Source organism: Phodopus roborovskii, unplaced genomic scaffold (assembly GCF_943737965.1).
Source record: "Phodopus roborovskii unplaced genomic scaffold, PHOROB, whole genome shotgun sequence".
NCBI lineage: Eukaryota > Metazoa > Chordata > Mammalia > Rodentia > Cricetidae > Phodopus > Phodopus roborovskii.
In genome coordinates, this window is record NW_026126434.1 from 21,319,498 (window position 1) to 21,339,581 (window position 20,084).

Consider the following 20,084-nt stretch of genomic DNA (forward strand, 5'->3'; position numbering starts at 1 on the left):
CTGGTCTCTACATCCTAATCCTCATATAAATACTCACATTTGAAAGTTAGAGCTACAATATCATGAGAGGGAACACATGGTGTTCTTTCTGAGCCCGGATCACCTGATGTAACATCACCCATGTCCATTCATTTTCTCAAATATCTTCATTTTTCTTTGTGCCTGAATAAAATTGCATTATTTACGTCTACCACATTTTCATTATCCATCAGTTAAGGGACATTGATGCTAATTCTATTTCCTTACTATTGCAGACAGGTCAGAAATAAATGTGGATGTGTACATATCTCTGTGAAGAATATAGAGTTCTTTGACTACATGCCTGGGAGTGGAATGGCTGTGACATTGTTGCAATTTTAGATTTTTTTTTTTTTTTGAGAAACTGGCCCACAGATCTCCACAGTGGCTGCACCAGTTTTCCTACTCAGCAGCAGTAAATGAGGCTTCTCTTTCCATATCCTCACCAGCATTTGCTGCCCCTCCTTATCTGGATGGTACCCATTCTGACTACAAGAAGATGGAGTCTCAAATGAGTTTTAATTTGCATTTCCCCAACTGTTAAGGGTGTTGGACACTTTTTAAAAACATTCATTGGCAGCTGGGCAGGGGTGGCACACATCTTTAATCCCAGCACTCAGGAGGCAGAGGCAGGCAGATCTCTGTGAGTTTGAGACCAGCCTGGTCTACAAGAGCTAGTTCCAGGACAGCCTCCAAAGCCACAGAGAAACCCTGTCTCAATAAACAAATAAATAACAACAACAAAAGTATTCATTGGCCATTTAAAATTTCTTTTTTAAAAAAATATCTTTATTTATTATGTATACAGTGTTCTGCCTGCACACATGCTTGAACACCAGAAGAGCTACCAGATCTCATCACAGATGGCTGTGAGCCACCAGGTAGTTCCTGGGAATTGAACTCAGGAGCTCTGGAAGAGCAGCCAGTGTTCTTAACCACTGAGCTATCTCTCCAGCTCCTAAAATTATTTCTTTTGAAAACCCTCTGTCCAGTTCAAGTTCCCATTTTAAAAGAAAGAGTTTGTTTGTTTTTATTCTGTGTGTATGAGTGTTTTGCGTGCAAGAACATATGTGTGCCACATGTGTGCCTGGAACCAAAAGAGGCCAGGAGAAGACATAGTATTCCCTGAAACCACAGTTATAGATGGTTGTGAGTTGACACGTAGTTGCTGAAACCAAACCCAGAGATCCTCTACAAGGTATGGTTAAGTGCTCTTAACCACTCTCCAGCCCTAACAGCTGGGTTATTTTTCTCGCTATTCCAATTTTTAAAAGTTTTTTGTACATTGTTAATATTAATTGTGATGGCTGTTATTGGTTGTCAGCTTGACTATATCTGGAAAAAACTACAATCCAGAAATGGAGGGCATACCTGTGATCTGGATCTTGAAGCAGGAAACACGTACTTTTTTCCCCCCTTGGTTTTTCAATACAGGGTTTCTCTGTGGCTTTGGAGCCTGTCCTGGAACTAGCTCTTGTAGAGCCAGGTTGGTCTTGAACTCACAGAGATCCGCCTGCCTCTGCCTCCTGGGAGCTGGGATTAAAGGTATGTACCACCAACACCCAGCAATACTTTCTTTTTAGTTGGTATATGGATGGTGGGTGGCTGAACCTGGCTTGTTAAGATTTGCCAGAGCCCAGACTTTGAGCCTAAAATCTCAGTTCAGTCTATGCAGAGCTGGTAGAACCTTTAAGAGATGGGGCCTGGTGGGAGGGGCATATCTTCTCTTCCTCTTATTCTTTCCTTGGCTTGAGATGTAAACTCTCTCTTCAGCGATGTGCTCCTATGGTGATGCACTGCCTTCTTATAGACTCAAAGAAACAGGGCAAGGGCTGGAGAGATGGCTCAGTGGTTAAGAGCACTACCTGTTCTTTCAGAGAACCTGAGTTCAATCCCCAGCAAGCACATGGTGGCTCACAACTATCTGTAATGAGATATGGCTCCCTCTTCTGGCCTGCATGCAGACATGCAAACAGAACATTTGTATACAGAATAAATAAATTAAAAAAGAAAAAGAAACATGGCAAGCTAGTAACGGGTTGAAGCCTTTGAAACTATGAGACAAGTGGAACATTACTTCTCATAAACTAATTATCTCTGCCTAATGATGGCACATACTAATGAAAAACAACAAAGCAGGAAACCAACTATACACACATCATGATGGAGACGTGGGACAGGAAGGATGATCCAGAGGGGCTTAAGTGCTGTCTCCGAAGCTTTCAGACATACTTAGTAGCTTAAATATGGATCTTCATATACTCTCATTTCTCAGAGAAGATAGCAGGGCTCAGAGAGATACATCAAGGTATAGACATCAACCTTGGCCTCTGAGTTTTGTGTTCAGTTCCCTAAGCCACAGTTTTCTTCTTGTATTTGAGTTTCCTGAGCATTCTGAACCACCTTAAGCCTCCCCATGCACTCACATGCTTTTGGGTAATGATCCCTAAGTTTCTGGGGATTAAACCTAGGACTTTACGTAGAGTAGGCAAGTATCCTGATGTTGAGCCACATCTCCAGCCCCCTCTGTCACCTCTTAAGGTGTACTTCAAGGTAAGGTGGTAGATTAGAAGCCTCAGCCATGATACTTGGAAAAAGAAAACAGTCAAGATGATAATCACTTTTCCTATATGAGAAAAAAATAATCTAGAAATGAATTATTTAAGCCAGGTGCCATACCTGTGGGGGAGTAGGTGGATGCTGCTATTGGTTGGCACAAATCAGAACCCAGTTAAATTAAGCTGGAACAGTGAAATCCACCCAGGAAATGCTTCTTTACATTGGAGGAACACAAGCAGAGAACCCTGAAGGGCCAAGGTCCCTGAAACCACTAGGCAACAACTTGCCTGCCTCCCTCCACAAAAGCACACCACACCACAGAACACTGAGGATGCTTCTGAAGCTAAGAGTTCCCACTTGCTTCTGCACACAGTACTGAGCTGAGCTGAAGCAAGCCAGGGAGGGATTTGATAATTACACTGCTCTGTTGACACAGGTATGTTAGACACTCACTCCAAACTTTACTGAGGACATGTGAGATTGCTCAATAGGTAAGGGCACTTGCTGCCAAACTTGATGAATGGATGTATGGAGAGAACTGGCTTCTACAAGTTTTTCTCTGACCTCAACATATATGTTTACCCATGGGGCATGTGGGTGCCACACACACACACACACACACACACACACACACACACACACACACACACACATAGGGATGACTTATAGGCTGCAGTCTGCCAGTGACAACAATGACCAGCTGTGAATGGGACATTCAAGAATTTAGTAGTTACTCAGTTACACCAGCCAGGTGATCATGCAGCTAGCTGGTCTTCTGTATATTCTGGAATCTGAAGGTTCCAAAACAATACATAGAAACCCTGTCTTGAAAAACTAGACAGAGAGAGAGAGAGAGAGAGAGAGAGAGAGAGACAGAGAGAGAGAGAGAGAGAGACAGAGAGAGAGAGAGAGAGAGTCTATTGACCCTGCCAAGTCCATATTTGGGGTCCTGACATGAGGTTTAGGTTTAAATAAAGGGTATGCATAACATAACAGTCCTATCCAGGTGTGCCCCACTCATTCCTTTAGTATCATTGTCTGCCATAGAAGTGCTAGGAATGAGACTGAGCCTAGAAGTCAGGGAATACATCTAAGGCTTTATTTAGCATGGCTTCAAACAGTGGGACAGAGCTGGTCTTGACTAAGAAGTCTGCTCCTAGACCAAAGGAAGAAGGCCTTTGTTGGTTTCCTAGGCTGGTTAACAAGCGGTCTTAGGCCAGGTGGTGGCCTAATCCCAGCACTTGGGAGGCAAAGGCAGGTGGATCTCAGTGAGTTCACAGCCAGCCTGGTCTACAGAGTAAGTTCCAGGACAGCCTCCAAAGCTACAGAGAGAAACCCTGTCTCTCTCGAAAAACAAACAAACCAACAAGCAAAACCCAAGTTGTCTTAGTTAGGGTTTCTATCACCGTGAAGAGACACTATGGCCACAGCAATTCTTACAAAGGAAAACATTTCATTGTTTCTGGCTTACAGTTCAGAGGTTTAGTTTATTATCATCGTGGCAAGAAGCCTGGTGGCATGCAGGCAGACACAGTGCTGGAGAGGTGCCTGAGAGTCCTTCACCTGGATCTGAAGACAGCAGGAAGAGACACAGGGCTTGGCTTGAGCATCTGAAACCTCAAAGCCCACCCCCAGCTGCACATTTCCTCCAAGGCCACACCTACTCCAACAAGGGCACACCTCCTAATAGTGCCACTCCCTATGAATCTATGGGAGCCATTTTCATTTAAACTGCCATGCAAGCCATCATCATGGTGTCAGAAGGACTTCAGGGGTTCAAGAGTATGTATGGTAAAACTTGAGGTCTGAGGGTACTTACACTGCTGTTGCTGCTACACCTGTCGCCAAAGCAGAGTTTGGGTCCCTGAAAAGTAACCCAGGCAACTGTTCTCCTAGCATAATCAGAGGGTTTCTCTACCACAAAGCTGGTGGAAAGATAACAGATTGTCCAATTGTGTGGCCTCTATAATTAGTTATCTTTTAGTCAACTATGAGCAAGTTAAGCCAATGTATTTAGGTTCTGTGTTGGTAACATGAAGATTTCTGATTTCTTGCAGCCATGAAGGCGAATGTACCGGCCTGAGTTTTCCCCTATGCTGCTCCAGGATGCTTGTAGTTTGATTATGCACTGCAAGGAGCCTCTGTTTCAGCTCTCAGCTTCTGGGTTTGGGCCAAATGTATTTGTAGAAGGCAAACAGCTCATCCCTGTACAGAGACACTTCCTCCCTTGGCTGAAGTCGTGTATTTCCCAGAACCCACAGTTTCCTTGTTTTCTAGGGGAAACATGTCAAGAATCCAAAGCCTGTGACCTGGCGCTCAGACCCGATCACTTGACAATGGTTTGGAACAGTTGTTTTCTGATTAAAACTTGGCCTGCAGCCCTAGCTTGTTCCAGCTCTTCTAGCCATGGATGTAGGTGGAGGCAATCAGGCCCAAAAGCTGCACTCATAGTGGGGTGGGTCGGAGTTTTTAGTGTTCAGAGTGAGAAAACAGAAGAACAGAGGCACTGCATAGCTTATCCCATCCTGAGCTATGGAGTTTGGTCTATTTCGGGGTAAGGATGTAGGACAAGGCCAGCCAGGCCTGATGGGAGATGAGATGTTGACTCCTGGTTTTGGGGTATTCTCAGTCCATGAGTATGGCAATATTCCACACCTTGAGGTTTGCACGCTGGGTGCTGGAAGAGGCTGACACAGCAGATAGCCACTGCTTAGGCAGTAGGCTGCCTGTTTCCTCAGGAATGGGCTTTCTGCAGGTTTCATCTTGGCTCGTGACCAAATTCTGAGGTCCACCCTCTCCACAATGTGGAATTTGGATGGTTCTGTGCCTTACCTTTGGACCACTCAACCTCTCTTGATCCCATCACAACTCACAAACTTGCTAAGCTCCCCAACACATTCCTTACTTCCTTGTTCTTTACCATGGCATCTGTCTCATCTTATGCCCCTCTATTGCCTAGGAAACCACTCTCCTACAGAATCCCACTGGCTACAGGTTAGCAGCAGGTCCTCATTTGGCTCACACCAGGTTTTGTTGCTGCCCCATGCAGGGGAATCCTTAGAGGCTGGGACCTTGGTCAAGCTGTAACTGCCCCCCCACCCTCCAGCCCTGGATCTAGGCTCTGGTCCTCAAGAAAAACCTGCTCAGCTGCCTTCTGTTTGGCATGTTGAAGACCCTGAGCTTGATTCCCAGCAAAACAGAAACACTTTACTAAATACAATTATGCTCACATGACTCTTCTTAGCCAGGTGGTTTTGGGTTGTATAAGGCAGCCATGAGGAGTAAGCCAGTAAACAGCATTCTTTATGGCCTCTGTGTAACCAGTAGTTTTTCCCCCGCCACTGGTCCCACTGCCGCACCAGCCCCAAATAACACACAAAGACTCTGTATTTGATACAACGCCATTGGCCAGGTACCAGTTTCTTATTGACTAGCTCTGTCTTAATTATAACCCATTTCTATTAATCTAAGTATTTCCACGTGGTCTCGTCTTACCGGAGAGTGGGCCTGGACCTCTGTTCTCTCCAGTCTCTACATGCTGACTCCTCCCTACTACTTCCTCGAATCCTCCTTGTCTCCTAGTCCCGCCTATCTTGCTTTCCTATTGGCCAACAGTGCTTTATTCATTAACCAGTATGAGAAACATACATACAGAATGACATCTCCCATCACCTCTGCTTTATTCCTGCCTTCAGGTTCCTGCTTGAGTTCCTGCCCTGACTTGCCTCAGTGATGTAATATGGAAGTCTACACCAGATAAACCCTTTCCTCCCCAAGTTGCTTTGGGTCATAGTGTTTTACCCCAGCAACAGAAAGCACACTAGGGTAGTGGGAGAGCTGGGTCACACAATGGTTTTGAAGAGAGATGGAAAACGGGGCCCTTTATCCAGGAATCTGGTTGAAGCCTCTTTCCAGCAGTGGAGCAAGGTCCACCAGTCTCCATTTCCTAAAGCTGAGATTACAGATGTACATGGCCAGTTCCTCAGCCCCATGGTGTACAATCTTAGTGTTGATGGGCAATCTGGGGGTCCGTTTTGGGCCATTAGTCTCATTAGTAAAATAATTTAACAGATTCTGAAGGAAGCCTGAGAAGAGTTTTATTAAATCTGGGGGAGGGGGTGAGAAACCAGGACAAGCAGCCTAACAATCCCAGTGGTTGCCAAGAGGAGGGACATGAAGAAAAGTTATACCTTTGAAGTTCAGCATAGGGGTCAGAGAAACATCAAGGAAGCCCAGGATGTCAAGGAAAACATTCTTAGAAGTGCCAAGTCACAGATCTGAGTTCAGAGCACTCTCAATCTCAGGCTCTTGTGTCCCAGGGTGGAGGGTTTACCAGGGACCCTCAGAAAGCAGAAATAGAGAAAGCTCTCCCCAAATTGGGAGTGGGTCACTAAGCTGAGGGAGGAGCCCAAAAATGCTGGGTGGGCCATGTGGGTCAGTTATATAGGACATTTACACGACAGCTGGGCTTGTCTGCAAGGCCAGTCTAGGAAACAATAAGACCTTGTCTCTATTATTTTTAAGTAAGGAATAGTGAGTGGTAGGGATTTGATACATGGTAAAGTGTTTGCCTAGCATGCTAGAAGCCCTAGTTCAATCCCTATTACAGCAATAACAATGGTGATGGTGGTGGTGGTGGTGGTATTAATAATAAAATTTTTGTGATGCTGAGGATTGAAACCAACACCTTGCACACAATAGCAAATACTTTAATAGTTCTAGAAGCAGACACTACAACTTCAACTAGTGGCTGTGAGGTCTACCAGAGAAACAAGTATCTCTATTGAAATACAGTTCAATTTTTCCCCCAACACGGGTTTTACTGTTGGCTATCCTGGAGCTCACTCTGTAGACCAAGTTGGCCTTGAACTCACAGAGATCCACCTGCATCTGCCTCCCAAGGGTTAGGATTAAAGGTGTGTGCCACTACTACCCAGCTTGTTTATTTTTATGTATATATGCTTATGTATGTATATATGTGCCTCACATATGTGCAGGAGCCCAAGGAGGTCCCGAGAGGGCATTGGATCCCCTGGGACTGGAGTTACAAGTGGTTATGAACTGCTATGTGGCTGCTGGGAATTGAATCCAGGTCCTTTGGACAAACAGCCAGTGCTCTTAATCATGGAGCCATCTCTCCAGCCCTTCAACTGACACCTTAACTTCATTTATTGATTATCACGAAGGACAGGAGAGGGAGGCACCTAAGTGTCACAGCAGGAACTGTGTATGTGCTGTCTGACTTTGAAGCCATATCATGCATGTGGAATTTAGAAGGTAACTTTTAGGAGTTAGTTCTTTCTTTCTATTGTGGATTAGGGAGTCAAACTCAGGCCATCAGGCTTGCATGGCAAGTGCTTTTACACACTGAGCCAACTTGCCAGCCTTTTAATTATTAAGAGGCACTGCTTGGGGCCACCAAGATGGCTTAGTAGCTGACAGCATTTAATTCAGCAAAAGAGCCTGGTGAACTAAGTTTGATGGTTTTATTCCTAGGACCCACATTAAAATGGGGAAAGGACAGACTCACAGGCTGTCCCCTGGCCTCCTCACATACAGCACCCCCCTTAACATGCACATCTATTAGGGCATATCTTTTTGTTTTGTTTTGCTTGAAGAGGAAATCTATGGATATTGTTCTTAGTTGTTCACCATAAGTAGATTGTAAGACACTATGGGTAAAGGCATCCCTCACTTTGGATGTTGAACAAAGAGAAATCAGCCTTGACTGACCAAGAGCCTCCCTTCCTGCTGGCTAGCTTACAGAATGCAGGGGGAGGGGGAGGACTATGAAGTGTGCTGGGGGACAGAAGCCATCAGTGGTTATACACAGACCTGGACCCCAGATAACCACAATACCAACCTATCTGGAAGAATGGGCCAGCTGGTGAAATAGTGTCATGAAGGTTATAGGATTGACCAACCACTTTTGGATTGAATATGAGGCTTTCTGGTACTGTAAATGTGGTCAAAAGCCCTTGGCTCAGGAGATCATATGCTCTGGGGTATGGGAACGTACTGTTATTGTTGTGCTAAATGGCCATGCTGTCAAACTACTTCTAAATATTTACGTTTATACCCATATGTAATGGTTATTCTTGGTTGTCAACTTGACTTCAGCTGGAATTAACCCAAACTCAAATGTCTGGGTACAACTGTGAGGACTTTTTCTTGATTAAACTAGAAAGACCCACCTTAAATCCAGCTCTTTTGAGGTTTGAAGATCTACCTTAAACCTGGGCCACACCTTCACCTGGCAGCCTATGTAAAGGACATGGAAGAAGGAAGCGCTTGCTCTTTGCCTGCTTGCTCTCACATTCTTGCCAGCAAATCCATTCCTTCACTGATATTAGAGCCTACTTCTTTGGGATTCTGCTATATTTTGAAGTTCAGCTGAAGCACCTGCCTACAAACTGAACAACTACTGGATTCCTAACTTTCCATTGGGAGACAGCCATTGTTGCAATAGTTAGAACATAACCTGTAAGCCTAAATTATACATACATGGGATATATAATTATATATATGGGATATATAAATTATAATATACATATGGGATATATAAATGATATATATTCATTCATCAGTTCTGTTTCGCTAGAGAACCTTGACTAGCACACCATAGGTTTGTGTTGCTCTCAACTTTGGTCAGAGAAGTGTCTTTTTGAAGTAGGTAGTGACAAATGTAGAGAGTCATAACTGGCCAAAGTTCTGGGAATAAATAACCGTGAGAGCTTAGTTGTGCATGAATCATCTGTATCAATCTCCACTCCCACACCCAAGAATCAGAAAGCATCAGGGAAAAGGGTGCAGAAAGAATATAAGAGTTGGTGGATGGGGATGGAGCTATATGAATTATGGACTCTTACATGACATGGTTCTTGTGCCTACAAACTCACAGAATACGTGGTTACCTGCACAAAACCTGCACAAGATCAAGCCAGTCAAAATTGAAGTGTGGATGAGGCCCCTACCTTTGGTGGAGCAACTAAGGACAGTTGATAGCTGATAAAAGAAAGAGAGTCCCTCCCCTTCAGGGATGTGGCTGCTGGTATGATGCCCATGCCCCAATAGATGGCCCCATATATTTATGTGTATAGAAAGCACAAACTGGACAGGGGATTATCAATAACAACAACAAAAGCATAACATGAAGTTGGGAGGATATGCGGTGGATATGCGGTGGTGGAACTAGGAGGTGTTGGAGGCAGGCAGTGGAAGATCAACATGATCAAAATATATCTGGGAAGGAGAGGGGAGCTAGGGAGAGGGTATATGGCCATGAGCCTGCTATACATAGGTTTGAGAGGGCTAAGGTTAAGGGGTTTTCTAGAGAGAGCTCACAGATGAAGGAGAGAAACAGGCAGAACTGGCCAGGACAATTTAAGTACAAGAATTAGTTTTGTTAAGTATTGTTTGTGAAGAACGATAGCATGTTCCACCTTTTCTGATGACTGGGGTCTATAGTGAATATGAAAAGAGGATTTACTATCTAAGGAGGTTGCTAGATGTTGAGCTATTTTAAAAACAAAAGCAAGTCCATTTTCAGGTTGTAGAGATGATGGCAGGCCAAGGAATGATTTGAGCTGGAAGGACACTGGTGGTTTCTCTTATCTCCTCCTAGCTGGGTAAATTCTATCCAAGTTAAGGAAGTGTCTGCGAGAAAACAGGAAAGGAGAGACAGGTCTTGAGAAAGGTAAAAAGAAGTTGATGTTCCACATGGAGTTGCTCATGTAGGGTGGGAAGGGTGTGTCATCATTTAGCACAAGAGGGAATGAGTGGAGTTATTTTTTTATAACTGGAGTCATTGAGATGGTCCCCCCTTTGGGGGGGGGTCCCTGCATATGCCATGACCAGCAGAGCAATGGTCCATGTGACACAAGAATGAAATCAAGTTCAACACAATTTAATAGCAGGTGTTGGCTCCAACTTCTACAGCCCAACACCAGACAGTTTATTTTAAGGCATACTTAAGTACAGTACAATTTTGGAAAATTGTGTCCTGGTAAGTTATCTCCATCCCATGTGCACAATAAAGCTTAAGGCATGACTGTATTAACACTCTTTTGCATAGTGCATGTGACCTCTTCCATAAAGATGTGTTTTATAGCTTAAGAGCCTAGGATCTGATGTGGTCTCAGTAATATAGATAGTGTAGAGGTCACAGGATGTAAGGCACATGTGACATCCCAAGGAGGGGTTTTACTGACTGAGAAGCAATGCTAAAGATAAAGGTCTAGGGAGGAAAAGACTAGGATAAACATGTAGTCAGTCTGGGGAACTTGGGTGTGGTCTGGTCCTACAGATAGCACATATCACCAGGTGATTAATAACATCCATTCCCAGCCTTCTGGCTGGAGAGCAGTATACACATCCCTTCCTTTGAAGAGACAAGCCTGCATGTTTATCATTCCTGGTTTCCCTAGTGCTTATCTGTGAGCACAAGGACCTTGTGTCCTCTATACATCATGGGTTATATAGGTTGGAATGAGACAAGGGCTGGAAGAATATTTGAGCCAACAAATGAAACAAGTTCGAAAGAGCAGAATTTAGAGGATGGGAATTATGTGACAGAGGGGCTCATGTCTGTTTCTCAAGGGTGTCAGTTGGAGCGATGCCTTTGGCTATCTAATCAAAAATGCCTTGGTGGGTGTTGCAGTAGATTACTGCTGCCATCAGAGGCAAGTGGGTGGCTTGGAGTTTATGTATTAATTATAGGTGTCCCCCGTGAAGTGAGAGAGCTTTCCTCTTGCCAAATTAGGGCATGAGAGTGGTGTGTATATTTGGAGTCAATATACACAGTAACCTTTTGGTTTTGTGCTAGTGTGCCAGGTAAGAACAATGAGTTCTGCTTGTTGGGAAGTGATGAATAGTGGGAGAGACTGAGTTTCTATGGTGGTGTATCCTGTGACAATGGAGCATCAGACAGGTGACTTAAAGAAGATAGCAAAGAGTAAAGAAGACCAATGTAGGAGCAGGGGTCTTCTGGAAGACTCTGTAGGAAGGAGGGTGGCTGGAGTAAGAGGATGGCAACATTGAAAAGCGGTCAGGAGCTGGAAAGATGTCGAAGTGGTTAAGTGCTCTTATTCTCTTGCAGAGAACCTGAGTTCACTTCCCAGCACCCATGTAACTTCAGTCTCAAGGGATCTGATGCTGCACATCTGGCATGCATGTGGTGTACATACACACATGCAGGCCAAATACTCATAAATGTAAGATAAATAAATTAAGAAATCTTTTCTAGAAAAAGGATATAAGGAGGTTTTTTGGTTTTGTCTTGTTTTTGAGACAGGGTTTTTTTGTGGCTTTGGAGGCTGTCCACCTTTGGAGGCTGTCGCTCAGTACACCAGTCTGAACTCACAGAGATCCACCTGCCTCTGTCTCCTGAGAGCTGGGATTAAAGGCATGAGCCACCACTACCCATCTAGGGAGTTTTGTATAAATCATTTATGTGCCTGTTACCCGTAAGAGGGAGGGAGGAAGAGGAGAGACTGGCTAACTTTTGAGCTCATGGAATTGTAGAAGGCAGGGAGGGAAAGGGGTTGATAGTGTTAGATGAAGGCTTTCTATCATTAAGAGGGACACAGCCCCACGGGTCTTTAAGCAAGAAGGCCAAGCCTGTGCTTCTCAATCTAAGTGTTTAGACAGGTAGGCTACCACTTTGGGTGAATCTCCATGAATCTGATGTAGATCATAGGCTCAGTTGTGAGAGCTGTGTACAAACAGGGTAAAAGTTTGAGAGGGGGTTGGGAACCCTGAAACAGGAATGTTCTGACAGGCTTGGTGCTTGGAACATAAGGGTAGGATGAGTTTCAGGGGTCCAGGTTCTATAAGAGGACTATGGATAACTTAGTAAAGAGCTTTAGGTAAGACTCCCAAAGTTGGGAATCTGAATATAAAAGCAACCAGCTAGCCAAAAAAGGAGAGAAAGTCCCATTTAGTTTAGAGGGCTTTACCCCGGATTAGAGCTTTGCAACTCTGAGTTATAATCCAGGAAGAGGGGGTTAGGATGAGGTCAGGGTAGATTACTTATAGGGAGGCCAAATAGGGCATAGAACAGGACACCCAGTATCCCTGGGCAGCCCAGAAAGGAAGGAAGGTAGAGTTGTGTTATAAAGATAGATCAGAAGAGGTGCTTCAGACAAAGAGGTCATCTACACACTGGAGGAGAGTCCTGGGAGCAACACTGAGACTCAGCAGGTTGGGAGCAAGGGCCTGGCTAAACAGATGAGAGCTATCTCAAAATCTCTGGGGCGTGACTATCCAGGTAAGCTGAGTGGACATTTGGGTGTCAAGACTTCCCAGATAAACACAAAAGGATGGACAAGGTGGACTGAGGGGGATAATAAAGAAAGCAATTGTTGAGGTCCAGGTTGAGAGAAATGAGAGGAGGAAGAAGGAATATGGGGCTCCAAGGTATAAGGGCTGGAGACCACCAACTGGCTAGTAATTACAGCTTTGTAATTGGGTGTAACCCTTGAAGTGTTGTGTGTGGGGAGAGTTAGTAGGCTATAAAAGTCAGGCTTTGAAGAGTCTGATAATTATGGGCTTCCTCCTCTCTAACCCTTTAGAAGTGAGTTGATACCGAGTTTGATGCACTAAGGTGGAGAGGCTCTGCAATCTGATTTGTACCGAGGGTAGCAGCGGTGAGAAGGGGATGACTGGGTGCTAACAGCGCACTAAGAGCCCCAGGAAGGGAGTCTGCATGACAGAGTAGTAGAAGAAAACTGCTTTACAGGGGCTTTGTAAGAGACCAATTATAGAGGTATGCAACTTTTCCTGAATGCCATGTTCCAGGACAGGGGTCAGACAACGAGGAATGACCTGGAAGGAATAGGAAAGGGACTGTCCAAACAGTGCTCAGTAATGGGCCTGTCTGTCTGGGCTTGGATAGAATGCCTTTCACCTCAGGAAATCATGATTAAAAAAAGGAATAATCTGACCCCTGAGTCAACAAAGAAAGACACAATCTTGCAAATTAGTGACAGTGTTTTCCCAGGTTTGAGAAAAGTGATAGCTACAGAAGCAGCAATATGCCAGTTAGTTGGTAGCAGTTGTCAATCAAAATCAAAAATTCACCTGTCCTAGGAGTCTAGTGTTTAAGCTAGGTGGTCTGGCATCTTTCTTCGAGCTGACGGATTTCTAGTGTCCCCCCCCCCCCCACAGAGCAAAGGCAAGGCATGCTCTTGCCCAGTGGCCCATTGGCTACACTTAAAGCAGGGCCCAGGTGGTTCAGCCCTGAATGGGGAGAGTGTCTCTCCCATGTTTGAGTGTCCTTGTGATGAACCTTGGATGAGGCAGCCACAGGCATTTGCTATTTCACCTCATCTTCTTTAAGGTTTTTAAGATCCTTCTGTCACTGCTATAAGGGTAGAGAGCTGTCCTCTAGTCTTTGAATCTGTTTTCTACTATCAGGTGCCAGCTGGAAGCTGAAACGAAAGGGTTGATATAATTTCTCCATGTTATCCAAGGTCAGGTTAGTTTGTTTAGTTTCTGATGAGTGTTAGATCAAAAGCTGGGCCTTTAAAGGCTTCTGTTTACTTCCCTTAGTCCGCCCCAAAGGTCAACTACCTTGGGCAAGGACTTTAGTTCCTAGTCAATCTGAATACTGTCAGTTCAAAGACCACACCCTAGTGGCTGTTATATAAAACTGGCTTGCTTTCACCACCATTTCCCCCTCTCTCTGTCCCCTGGGAGATAAGCCTTGATAGTCTGGTTCCCAATAAACCTTTCTTTCTACCCACGGAGGGGTCTAGTTTGGTGGTTTCACTGCACCCTCTTGCAGACAATAAGTGAGAGACAAATAAGGCTGGATTTTCAAGGACTCCCTAAATAATTTCATTTTTGTCAAAACTGAGCACCGTAAAGCTGCCACCTTCCTGGTAGGAGGCAAGTAATCACGAAGCCTGTTTGTGGAGTTCATCTGAATTGGGTTGATAATTCAGTTAGGATTGGTGTATGGAACTGATACATCACCTACTACATTATGACGTCTGTCCTGGACATGAAGAGCACTGTCATGTGCCTGAGCTGTCATCTGGGTACACTCCCTTTCCTTTCCAGACAGGGTGGAGGTCAGGATTGTCAGTCCTGGTGAGGTTTATCGATTGGGTAATATACTGAAAATTGTATAGGAAGTGGTGTCAGACAAGAAGCCTGAACATTGTTCTATTTGAGACATCATCGAGGGAGAGGGACATGGGCACATGTGGGGCCCTCAGGACCAGCAACCCTGTGGAGTGGAAGCACAGAGTGGGGTTCAATGGGAGGAGTCCAGAGAAGAGCAGGTGTGGAGGGGGAGTGAAGGGAGGGGCAGAGAAAGGTTTGGTGGAGGAAGGACGATGGGTGAAAGGCTGAGGGTGAAAGAATAGGTCTGGCTAAACAGAAAGAAGCAGTGGCAGGTGGGAGGGGATTACAGTTAGTTAGGAGGCGGTGGCAGAAGAGGGGTCTCAAGGTTACCATGTACATTTGAATCTTTTTACAGTTCTAGGGATCGTAGAAAACACTCAGCAATGCAAATGATTCCTACTTACTTGAAGGTAACTCCCACCCCCCCCCCAGACAGTGGAAAAGCAAGCTTTGCCTTGATTAGCAAATGTATTCAAATATCTCCAATCTATGAATTTGTCTGATTCTTGGATTCTTTGAAGACACATCAAATCCTTCCTTTAATTAATGAATCCAACGGATGAATGTTCTAATGAATGTTTACTGTATACTTGTACAAGGGTCATGATTTTACTCTGTAAAAACCAACCCCTGAGTTTTGCGATGAAGGCCCTGTGGTAGAAAACCACATCTGTAGCATGTCAGGTTCTGGCTTCAATTCTGAGTACCAAAATAAAAAAAGAAAAAAGTAAGAAACTTCATTAAAACTAAAGTTCCTGGGGCTGGAGAGAGGGGAGCTGGTTAAGTGACAAAGGGACATAGAAATCAAATGGCCCATTCAGCCTCCAAGGCCCTGGCCCACTTCTGGTTCTGCCATTTGCTAGCTCCTAATTTGGGGCAAGTGACAAAACATCTTTTACATTCTTTTTTGTTTGTTTGCTTTTTCGAGGCAGGGTTTCTCTGTGTAGCCCCTGGCTGTCCTGGAACTTGCTCCATATGTAGATCAGATTGGACTTGAACTCAGAGACCTGCCTACCCCTGCCTCTTGAGTACTGAATAAAGGTGTGGGCCACTATATCTAGTGAGTCAGAGATCAGTTCTTTTTTGTTTGATTTGCTTTTCGAGACAGGGCTTCTCTGTAGTTTTGGATTCTGTCCTGGAAGTCACTCTGTAGACCAGGCTTTTGCCTGGATCTCACAGAGATCCACCTGTCTCTGTCCTGCCTCCGAGTGCTGGGATTAAGGGAGTGAGTCACCACTGCCCAGAGGTAAATTCTTAAAAAGAAAACATCAGAGAATAATGTTTTGGCTAAGTTTTGTCGGTTTGACCTAAGTGAAGAGTTATTTGGGAAGAATACAGCTGAGAGACTATCTTCATCAGATGTCTGATAGACAAATCTGTAGGCGTTTTCTTGATTAATGATTGATGTGGGAGGGCCCAGTCTCACTGGGGGCAGTACCACCCTGGGGAGGTTGCCTGGGTGAAGAAAGGCTTGAGGCAAGCCAACAATCTGTCCCACCAAGGCTTCTTCAGTTCCTGGCCCGATTCTCAGAAGTGTGGCCCAAGAGTTGCATAAACCCTCCCTTCCCCAAGTTGCTTTTGGTCATGGTGCTGTACCACAGCAATAGACACATTAACTAAGACAAATTAAAAATTAAAATAAAAGCCATCGGGGAATTACATGAAAGTAAAGGGCTCCTTAACTTTATAAGGCTAGCAGTCTCTTTCCCTTTGGGGGGTGGTGACAGGTGCTGCTCACTAGTTTTGTGTTCCCTCATGGGTACCAGCTGGCGGGTTCATTAAGAGTAAAGAACCAGTTGGGCGCTGCCACCTGTAATCCCAGCACTCGGGAGGCAGAGGCAGGAGGATCTCTGTGAGATCGAGGCCAGCAGGGTCTATTGAAGCGAGTTCCAGGGCAGGCTCCAAAGCTACACAAACCCTGTCTCCAAAACAAAACAAAACAAAACAGAGCAAAGTACTCGTCACACTCTATTTGCCTACGAGAGAAAACCTGGAGTCCGGGGCTTCTGTACGGTATCAACCGGGAACCCTTACCTTCCTATGGAACACCTCCAACTCAATGCCTGCCACTACAAAAGTGGCACCGCAGACTTGCAGCGCGCATGCGCAGCCCGGACCGCTGCGCTAAGACAGCTGGCGCCTGCGCAGTGGCGGGCCAGCGAGGGGGCCAACCCGGCGCGTGCGCGGTGAGCAGTGGTGGGGGGGGCGGCGCTGGCCGGTCCGGGTGGCTAAGGGGCGGGCGGAGGGCGGGAGCCGTAAGGGAGACGGGGCGGGCCGAGGGAGCGGCGCCGTGGGGTTGGCTGCTGCCCTGAGGCCGGACTCAACGGATCCGGGCCGCGCCACCGGGCGAGCTCGCCTCCCGGCCTCAGCCCGGAGCCAGCGAGTGAGCGAGGCGGTGCCGCGCGGTAAGAGCCAGGGCAGGGTCTTCTCCACTTGTGCTGCGGGCACGGTCGTCTCCTCAGCGCCGCCCGCGCGGCCAGGCCCGGGCGGCCCCGCGGACCCTGGCGGCCCCGCGCCTGCGCTGTCCCCCTTGCCACCCCCCACCCCCAGTCCTCGGCGCCTGCGCCGTCTCCTTCCAGACGGACCTCACAGCTTGCTGGGCAGACCCCCTCGGAGCCTTGCCTGGTGTGGTACCCAGCTAGCTGGGGATCTCATCCTTGCGGAGAGGCTGGGTGCTTGAATTCCCTGTGCTGCCGGGGAGACGGGCCATTCACCCTGCTCCCTTGCCCTGGGCTGGGACAGGTTGCCTCCCCGTCTGGAGGGTTGAGGGTGGGGAACAAGGGCGGGGAGCGGAGGACCCCCCTGAAGGCTGTGTCCTGCTGTTAGGACCTCGCTGTTTGAAGCTGGCAGTGTTCTTTATTCTTTAGACTTGGCTAATTGTATCGGATTGTATGTGTGTTGTTGAAGAAATGCTTGTATTTCCAGCAGTGGTTACGTTTGAGACTCTCTGTGTGTGTGTGTGTGTGTGTGTGTGTGTGTGTGTGTGTGTGTGTGTGTGTTGTGTGTGTGTTTCTGGGTGGATTTAGCAGTAGTTAACGTTTGAGACATGGGTTTTGTGTATGTGTGTGTGTATGTTTCTCGGTGGGTTTAGCTATTTACAAACCAAACGAAAATTCCTGTGATCACTTAAATACAGGCTATCTTGATTTGTTTATTCTCTCGAAGATCAGCCCTAAAGCGCGGGTAGGAAAGGAATCACCTGATAAAATGGAAAATTGACTTTGTCAAGAAAAGGACAGGATGGGCTCGGAGTTAGGCTGCAGAGTGAGACACCTTGTCTCAAAATAAAAATAAGTACATAATAGACAAATCGTGAAGCCCAGCAAGGCTTGTCACTTAGGAGACTAAATCTGAAGTGAATTCGGCTGTGAACCATAGGCAACAACAGTTCTTTCTAAAGGTTTGGAGTGAGGGACCTGTGTTGTTGTATGGGCAATTGTAAAGGCACTGTCCTTCCGGTTGGTCCCCCTTCAATACATTAGGAAAAAGTTGCAAACATTATGTCTGTGTTGAATGGGTACAGAGTTTTTTTCTTTTCTTTCTTTCTTTCTTTTTTTTTTTTTTTTTGTCCTTTCATTGTACTGGATTAATATAAGAAACTATTGATGACTGAAGTGTGCTTGAGGATTAAGTTATCTATGAAGCTTCACTCTCCCATCTTTGGGACTAAGGATGTGGGGTATGGCTAGTTATATGCTTTATAGCTAAACTATGGGGGTTAGGGAACCCCCATAGCCTCTTAACCTTTAGTTTGGAGATGGAGGTCAGACCAAGTATCCCAAACTAGTATATCCCTCATTTTGTTGCCACAAAAGCCCAGAACTTTCAGTCCTGCTTCAGCCTCTTGAGTAGCTGGAATTAATTACAGGTCTACATGACACCATAGCCCAACTTCATCATTCTATAAGAGACTTAAGTATCTACAGATTTTAGTTATCATTAAAGAGCCTCTAATGCAACCAGGACAATTGTAATTTTTTTCTTAATTAAAAAATGTAAAAGTAATAATGTATGTTGCAAAATAGTCAAACCAATATAGAAGGGAAAATGGAGAAAAAGAGTATTGGTCTCATTACATTTTTTTCCTGTTGAGAAAAAGCTGGTGTTCCCCTTCCAATCATTCCCCCATTAAGTAATTCCTCATTTCCCCTTTGGATCTAGTGTACACCGAACAACATTCTAACCCTCAGCAACGTTAGCTAGCTTGAGAATGTTTTGTGTGTTTGCCTATGTATATACCAGGTACAGACGGATTTCCTTGATATTTCAGTAAGAAAGTGATTACTGTACCATAGAAAAACTCTATCAGTGTGTCTCTTGGTCTGGTATCAGTCAAAATGTCAATGTCTAATGTAGAGTGGACAGTTGAAGTGAAATTTGCTCAGGGTGTTGTGACTTCTAAAGCAGAGGTTCACTTTCTAACTGACTCAACAAAGCTCATTTGATCAGATAGATACAAAGGGTCAAAATTCCTATCAGGGTTGGGTTTGCTTCATGAACAAGACTTGATAAATAGCCATATGCATATTTAAATCACATGTCTAATTTGCACAAGTGTTATGCAAACATCTCGCCTTAATAGAGGAATGGTGACAGTGTCAAGAGGTTGGAGAGATTTTTCTTTTTCTTTTTTTTTGGGGGGGGGGGCTTTACGGCTTTGTTGGCAAGTAAGCTTTCCTTGCTGGATCTTCATTCTTCATTTCTCCATTCTGTGTGCACACATTACAAAGGAGCTTTGGGAGCAAATTTAATAGTAAAGAACCCTTATCTACAGTTTTCAGCAAGTGTCTACATGACACTGTGAAGCCGTTAATGACTCTTTTATCAGTAAAAACTCGGGAGTCAGATATTGAGGTTAAAAACCTGTATGATCAGAGAAGAAGCAGAGGCAAAGAAGTGGCCAGTAACCTCCTCTCTCTCCTTCCTCAGTCCAAAAGGCTGACAATCTTTCTAATCCCCTTCCTACTATTTCCTGTGTCTCTCTATATGTTCAAAACCTCTATTGCTAATTCTGGTCAGCTAATAGCTACCTCTGCCCTCTGATTCTAGGTGAACTTTTTTGGCACTCTTGGGAGTGTCAGAGTGTGATCATAGTATCCCATGGCACTAGTTTCCTTCTCAAAACTTTGGGTGATGAGCCATGCTGTGTAGTAAGGTAGGTGACAATGAATTTGAGATACTCAGGGATGAAGGAGTATTGAGTAGGCCTTTATGAAATAAGAAAAACAAGGACAAGTTGTTATGCTTGTTTTGTTTTTGTTTTTGGAAACTGGGTTTCTCTGGGTAGCTTTGAAGCCTGTCCTGGAACTATCTTGGTAGACCAGACTGACCTCGAACTACCTGCTTCTGCTTCTGCCTCTGCCTCTGCCTCTTAAGTG

The 20,084-nt window shown here is 45.2% G+C and overlaps 1 protein-coding gene across 1 annotated transcript in view; it reads left to right on the plus strand.

Annotated features, from left to right (window-relative positions):
- The first annotated feature begins 16,947 nt into the window (after window positions 1–16,947).
- Window positions 16,948–20,084, plus strand: part of Specc1l (sperm antigen with calponin homology and coiled-coil domains 1 like) — a 92,233-nt gene continuing 89,096 nt past the window's right edge. Inside the window, exon 1 of the mRNA XM_051186896.1 lies at window positions 16,948–17,111. The gene's annotated coding sequence lies outside the window, so the exon portion shown is untranslated. The remainder of the gene's footprint in view (window positions 17,112–20,084) is intronic.